We start from the raw sequence: 8,373 nt of genomic DNA, 5'->3' as shown, positions 1-8,373 counted from the left end.
AACTGATAATTTGAAGAGACTTGCAAAGATAATTAAATCATGCATAAAAGAATTTAGAGAAGAATCAAATATTGTTCATAGATAATCTTGATCATAAACCCACAATTCATCGGATCTCGACAAACACACCACAAAAAGAATTACATCGAATAGATATCCAAGAAAATCAAGGAGAACTTTGTATTGAGATCCAAAGAGAGAGAAGAAGCCATCTAGATAATAACTATGGACCCGAAGGTCTGTGGTAAACTACTCACACATCATCGGAGAGGCTATGGTGTTGATGTAGAAGCCCTCCATGATTGATTCCCCCTCCACGGAGCGCCGGAAAAGGCCCCAAGATGGGATCTCACAGGTACAGAAGGTTGCGGCGGTGGAAATAGGGTTTCGTGGTGCTCCTCGATGTTTTCAGGGTATATGAGTATATATAGGAGGAAGAAGTAGGTTGGTGGAGCTGCGAGGGGCCCACGAGGGTGGGGGGCGCGCCTGCCTCCTGGGAGCGCCCCCTGCCTCGTGGCTTCCTCGCTTCTTTCTTGACATCCACTCCAAGTCCCCTGGATCACGTTTGTTCCAAGAATAACTCTCCCGAAGGTTTCATTCTGTTTGGACCCTGTTTGATATTCCTTTTGTGCGAAACAATGAAATAGGCAAAAAAACAGCAATTTGCACTGGGCCTTCGGTTAATAGGTTAGTCCCAAAAATAATATAAAAGTGTATAATAAAGCCCATTAAACATCCAAAACAGATAATATAATAGCATGGAACAATAAAAAATTATAGATACGTTGGAGACGTATCAAGCATCCCCAAGCTTAATTCATGCTCGTCCTCGATTAGGTAAATTATAAAAACAGAATTTTTGACGTGGAATGCTACCTAGCATATATTTCAATGTAATTTCCTTTATTGAGGCATGAATGTTCTAATCCGAAAGATTCAAGATAAAGTTTAATGTTGACATAAAAATAGTAATACTTCAAGCATACTAACTAAGCGATCATGTATTCTCAAAATAACATGGCCAAAGAAACTTCATCCCTACAAAATCATATAGTTTGGTCATGCTCCATTTTCGTCACACAAGAATGCTCTCATCATGCACAACCCCGATGACAAGCCAAGCAATTGTTTCATACTTTAGTAATCTCAAACTTTTTTCAACTTTCACGCAATACATGAGTGTTAGCCATGGATATATCACTATGGGTGGAATAGATTATAATGATGGGGGTTATGTGGAGAAGACAAAAAAAGAGAAAGTCTCACATTGACGTGGCTAATCAACGGGCTAGGGAGATGCCCATCGATTTATGGCAATGTAAGGAGTAGGGATTGCCATGCAACGGATGCAGTAGAGCTATAAATGTATGAGAGCTCAACAAAAGGAACTAAGTGGGTGTGCATCCAACTTGCTTGCTCGCGAAGACCTAGGGCATTTGAGGAAACCCATCGTTGTAATATACAAGCCAAGTTCTATAATGTAAAATTCCCACTAGTATATGAAAGTGATAAAACAAGAGACTCTCTATCATAAAGATCATGGTGCTACGTTGAAGCACAAGTGTGGAAAAAGAGGATAGTAGCATTCTCCCTTTTTATTTCTTCTCTTTTTTGGGCCTTTATCTTTTTTTATTTGGGACAATGCTCTATTAATGTTGATCATCACACTTCTATTTATTTACAACTCAATGAATGCCTCCGGTGGTGTACCGGAATATGCGATGAATCAAGAGCGACATGTATGAAAGAATTATGAAAGTGGCTTTGCCACAAATACGATGTCAACTACATGATCATGCAAGGCAATATGACAATGATGAAGCGTGTCATAATAAATGAAACGGTGGAAAGTTCACTACTAGGAAAAGGCCTACTAATGGCGCACCGGTTTTGCCTACTAATGGCGCACTACCGGTGCACCATTAGTAGCACGCCATTAGTGGTGCGCCATTAGTATGTAACTCCAATGCGCCATTAGTATGCCTCCCGGGGGGCCATATGTAACCATGTGCTTTGTCACACTAATGGCGCACTCTGCCTTGATGCGCCATTAGTATCCTTTGGCATACTAATGGCGCACTCTGCCTTGATGCGCCACTAGTATGAATATTTGTTTTGTTTTTTTTGCTTTTCTGATTTTTGCACAGGTTACAAAATATATTATTGGACAGAGTATAGACAGCAGCACACAGCAACATCAGATTCATCGAATACAATAGAAGATTAGTCTCCGAATACAATTCATCATATTAGTCTCCGAATTCAAAGGACCAAACAAAGATAAAACATTACAAGTCTCAAGACCGCGAGTATCGAGTTTGTCTTCACATTACAAGTCGATATCGATCATCTAAACTACCATCACATAAAAGAGAGTTGTGGTCATCACGATGAGCATCATCGCGATCAACCTGGTCCTCATCCGGTTCCTCCAACGCTCCCTCCTCTCTCCCGCTAGATAGCGGGCATATCTAGATTCGGCCTCCGCCCTAGTGGTGTACCCTTTGTAACTGTTACCGCTGAAACAGTGAACCTGTCTCTGACACTCCTCCCAGTCGTCGTAGACTCCGGGAACCTTACCCTTGTACACGACATACGACGGCATCTCTATGCACAAGCCAAACAACAGACAATAAATAACCAATATGTAAGTATGCAACAAAAGGATCGAAAGACAAAAGCAAGACATTAATAGCACGATTCATGGTCCTACTAATAAATAGCATCGATTACATCTAAGTTGAACGACTGTCCAAACCAAAGAGACATACGAATTCATTAAAGTTTAATTACAACATGAGCTAATCAATGTTTCAGAACTACACATCACTACTTTCGACTCGACTCATCGGACAGGAGCGTGGATGAAGCCGCCGTCTGTCGTGATGGTCATGAAATCACGGTCGTTGTCACCCTGCATTTGTAGCGTTTCATCTATCTCACTGTTGGACGGTTGATATCTGATGAAGAACTGCCCCGAGGTATGAAGGACATCTTGATGGATGATGTCCGCAAACTCCGACTGGATGCGATAGAATTCTTGTCTAAGGTCCACGTCCTGGACTGCCGACAAGCTCGCGGCCCAATCTTTGAGATTATCTGGCAGCAGAAGTTGATGATGGTCCCTTACAACCGCCCGCATGTGATGGAGGGCGTAGTAGGCATCCTTCTGACCGCCAGGCGGCTGCTTGACACAGCAGAACTTCGTATTGTGTGAGAACATGTGCTTGCCGTACTTACGAACTGCCCTCGTGAAGGTGCTTCCAGATTTGGCGTAGCCGGGGAGAACATCATCAAGAACTTTCTTGACATTTCTGTAGTCTATCTTGGAGTTACGGTTTGGGTTGAAATACATGGCCATGGAATATTTCGGGCTTAAGAGGATGAGTGTGCAATGTGTGTCACTGCACAGAACACGGAATGTTAGAAAAAAAAAAGAACGATCAGAATCTAAGAAATCATATGTTATGGAGCGGTTAAGGGATGACTTACTCGGGAAAGTAAGCCACAAGGAAGTTATCCTTATCTGGGTTTGCCAGAATGACGCCTTCGAGGTGTGAACTCGCAACTTCGCGGTCCCCAGCGATGTTCAAGTGATTGGCACGCATGTAGAAGGGGTCGACTATCACGATGTCCGGGGTCATGTCTCTAATGATCCGCATCTCCATACTCAGCGAAAATAGCCGAAAGAAGGTGTAGTCCCGCGGATGAAGGTTAAACATAGCAAAGATGTCATCAAACCGCAGGACGATCGTACCCCCGATGTCGCCATCCGCAAAGCCCTTGCCCTCTGGCACCTTGGCCACAAAAACCGGGTATGCCACATCATTCTCACTCAGATGCCGCTTCTCCAAAGAAAGAACACTGTCGTGCAGACTCCGCATAGCACCGGTTGCAGCATTCAGCATATTTGGCGGTAGCATCGCCCTACCTGCCACATGCACCCTCCTCGAGATATCCTTAGGTGAAGGTGGCCCGTCCTGAGCACGGATCGAACTCGGTGCCGGCTGGCTTGCACCGGCGCCCTTGTTAGTCTTTCGTTTCCATCCCTTCTTCTTGATCTCCTGTAATGGGACCGAGTTCTGCTCACAGAACGCTTTCTTGAGCGTGTTGGGGCTGATAATATTTCGCACCTCAGCTATCTGAGGCTCGGTCAAGGCGGGAGCTGGAGGCGTCTCCTGAGAACTGAACGGCAGGCGATGCCTATTGCAATTGGATTTCTCCGTCGTACCAGCTAGATTGCGGTCGTCTTGGTTGGGTTCTTGAGAAAGAGGCCCGCAGAACTCGTCAGCGTACCCATGTTCGGCAAAGTACTTATCGACTTTGGTAAATGTACCGTCGTCGTTGTCGTCGTCGTCCAGATCCTGTGCCATAGGGCTATCCAGATCCTGTGCCATAGGGATGTCCGACATAGGGATGTCTGGCAGGTCCGGTAGCGTTGCGGCGTTCTTGCCATGGCTTGGCGCCGGCACGACTGGCGGTCTTGTCTGTGGGGTGGTGTCCCCCGCCCCCAAACGAATATGGCTCTTCGGCCAAAGCAGCGACCAGTTTACGCAGGCGCTGAGGGTCATCTCATCTTCTTCGTCGGCCCCAGCGGGTCGAACCGGAGGTAACAGCTCGTCGCAGCCTAGCAGCACCCAAACCACTTCAACCCTATACACTGTGGGTGGCATTGGATTACCGTGGAACATGCGGTTGCCCGGTTGAACGATTCTGCCCTTGGCGACATCAACCAACTCGGCGCCCATGAAGTGCAGAAGAGTGCAAGGAACGTCAGCGGTGCCCTGCGAAAACATGTACAGGGCGTCAGGGATGCCCAGTCAAAGGCAAGGAGATGAAGTCACCGGCCGAGAGGCTTAGTTACCGTGATGCCGTCGAGCTCGGCTAGTGTCGAGGCACCGCCAACGGCGGGCATGCAACTGACGGAGGGGGAGCTTGCTGGCGAGGTGCCGGCCGGCGTACACCCGGGTGCATTAAGCTCCAATGCCCGTGCCGGCGCCGGAGACACGAATACCGCCTCCACCGGAGACACCAATGGCGCCGCCGCCGGAGACACCAATGGCGCCGCCTGCGCGTTGTGCGAGTTGCTGGCCGTGAAGATGGGAACCGGGGGAGGCCCCTGTTGGCCGCCCTCAATCCACGTCGTCAGCCCATGAATCAACGTAGGCACCATGGCATTGAGCTTCATTCCCAGTTGTTGTTCCACTTGCTCATGGACAAGCTCCGGAATCCGTGCCACTTGTGCCTTGAGTGCTTCAACCTCGCGCGTCTGGCTTTCCGAGCTGGCCTTTTTCTCCTTCCGCACACCAGCGGTATAGTATGACCCCCATTTTGTGTACAAGCCTTTGCCGGCCACACGACCAGCTGACGTCGGCTTAGTGAGCTTATCCTTGCTTTTCATTATGTTCAACACCCTATTTAAAGGGCTGTCGAAAGGGGAGCTCTGAGACGACCCCGCGCTACTGCTTTCAGTTTCCTGCGAAAGGAACGTGAACCATTTAGAAATATTGGGGATTAGTTAGAGTGCAACCATATGGAGCTAATTACGCGGGGGTTTATTCCTTACCAGAACAAGCTCAAGCGCCCTGGTCTTCGGATCCGTGGTAAGCTCCTTTGTTATCGGGTCCTCCTTGTACCGGGCCCTGACATAGTTCCTGGTCTGCTTGTTACCGTTGTATTTTTCGAAGCGGGGCGGTAGTCCTTGCTCGGCACGCTCCGCGTCCTCCTTGTCCCATATAGGCTCCGCCACTCTGTAACCGCCGGGGCCGAGTTTGTGTTCCCCTAAGTTCAACTCCCGCATTTCTTTCCCCCACTGACTTGATTCGGAGGTTGCACTGGTCGAGCACTTGATCTTGAACTCCTTGTACTCATCTTCGCTCATCAAAGGATATTTCGCCTTGATCTTCTCATAACTATCACCTTTATCAATCATTTTCTTCACCGCGCTTCTCCAAGTAGACAGGGCCGTGCTCATCTTCGTGAGGGCGGCACTGTTCACTTTATTCCCTGAGAGGCGTGTGTTTTCAAATTCGGCGGGGAACTTGTATCGTTCGTGCAACTTCGTGAAGAGGAGTCTGCGCAAATTCCCTCGGTCCTTATGCCTAAGGTTCTCGGTGTTGATTGAGACGGTGCTTCGGAGAATGCACCCGAGCTGAACCGAGGACCCCTTGACTATATGTTTGGGCTCCGTTGGATTCCCGCCGGAGTCCACTTGAGTGAATTCCTCCTTGATGGTGCGGAGCGAATTCGGACGCCGGTCCTTCCTTTGCTTCTTTGGTTGGCTGCCATCTGTGTGTGCGCCGCCATCATCAGTGGTGGCATCCTCGGCGGCACCATGAGTGGTGTCATACCCGACGCCACTAGGGGTTGTGTAATCAGGATCGGTGTCTTCCGCGGCGTCCTCATAGCGGTGAGGTTGTTCCTCCATCTCCTGGGACAGCTCCCAGAATTGCTTGCCGCCCGAACCACCGGCCTCATCGTTGTGGGCCATGTTTCGCTCTAAATAGGAAAAAAGTTTGGTTAAAAAGTTGGTTATTGTCAAGGAACAAGATCATGGTCTCATCATTTAGGGTTTGTCGACACCGAGGCACCCTAAAAGCCTAAGTTTCATCATTTGGGTTTGTCGACGCCGAGGCACCCTAAAAGCCTAAGCGTACATCATTTAGGTTCTCATCGACACCGAGGCAACCTAGGTTGGGCCTAATCACTTGGCACTAATCACTTGGCTCTATTGCCACCTATGTTGGGTTTATCATCTAGGGTTTATCGATGCTAAGGAGAATTCTAAGTTGGGCCTAATCACTTGGCTCTATTGCCACCTATGGTTTAATGCAGCAAGAATGGCAGGGCAGTTGATCCTACTTAACTAAATACTAAGATACCCCGGCCCATGCATTAGTCGCAAGTTCCCCATATGTCCTATTTTTAGCAAAGTCATGCTAAAATTCACGGAAAATTTTAGCATGACCTTTGCTGAAAATAGGACATATGGAGTACCCGAATTTGTCGGAACGGAAGTTAATCGACATTCCGACAAACTCAAGGGCCTATCTTTGCTCAAGTTTTTGACAGTAGCCTCTGAAGAAAACAGCATTGCAACATTCAAGTTCACAGGATAAAAAAATCATCCACATTCACCAACCCACATGATGTTAAAACCCACATAAGCTATAAACAGACTTAAAAAACCCACATGATGTTATAACTGTATACACTGAACATGATGATACCAAATGGGAAGGAAAATTGTGTCACTCTAGATTAGTGTAGCCACTATCTAACAAAACCAGAATGTTAACAAAATTACACCATGATGATACCAAATTCTTGTAGCAGTACAATGAGTTCACAGGATAAAAAAATCATTGTAGCATAACAAAACTGACTTGCTGTTAATGAACAATGGCTAAAGATATATAAAACTCCATTGCAAATGTGCCATGTCAATAAAACAACTCATGGAAGTAAACTACTAGCAGGCTCAAAAGTCAAGTAAACTGAAGATTATGACAGCTTGCAAACACAGGACCATGTCATTATCATGGCAGTCCACTATATATTTTTATGAAAAAATACAGCATTATCAGGGCACATTATGGCCATTTTCTTACATGATGCTAACTGTACCTAACTAGACATATTTCTCACCTTGGAGGTGTTGCTGCCGCTGCAATGTCTGAACTTCAATTCCTTTACCTCCTTCGAAACCTGAAATATGCAGATGTATATGATGATTCTAAGAAAAGGGAAAAGGTGTATCAAGAACAGATTCACATGTGTGGCTGTTAGCCATTTTATAACATTGCATAGCATTAGTCAGACAGAGCTGAACCTTTCACCACTATATAATATTGCCATATAAAATTACAAATTTATGTAACCTGGATTTTTTTTGTATGAAACCTAGTCAATGTGACAATATATAATCTATTGATCTACTAGTTATCAAGTTGAGAAATTGACCGCATATAAGCAAAAGCAATATCAGACTTGACTAGAGATACTTGTAAAGTTGTAAGTTATATCTTACTAGTGTGCTAACAGAAACTGTACTAATTAGGGTTCTTATTATGTTCTGGTATATAAATTCTTCTCAATTACTTAGGAAAATTACTGGATGTCTTACAAATTACAGAGTTAATAATTTCAATTTCATAAGAAAAAATTCATCAATACTATGCATCATCTTCCTACTATGCATCATCTTCCTACTATACTTGCTACTCATCTTCAGAACCAAACAGCAGCAAAAATAGTTGAAGAGAGGCTCACGAGAGGACACTCAAATTTGCTAAGCCTAGAACACGGGGGGAGAGGGCTGTGGTACTTGCGGGAGGTAGCGTAGGGGGGAGGAGGGGAAGGGGGGAGAGGTGA

Source organism: Triticum aestivum, chromosome 3B, assembly GCF_018294505.1.
Source record: "Triticum aestivum cultivar Chinese Spring chromosome 3B, IWGSC CS RefSeq v2.1, whole genome shotgun sequence".
NCBI classification, from domain to species: domain Eukaryota; kingdom Viridiplantae; phylum Streptophyta; class Magnoliopsida; order Poales; family Poaceae; genus Triticum; species Triticum aestivum.
This window is presented reverse-complemented; position numbering follows the sequence as displayed.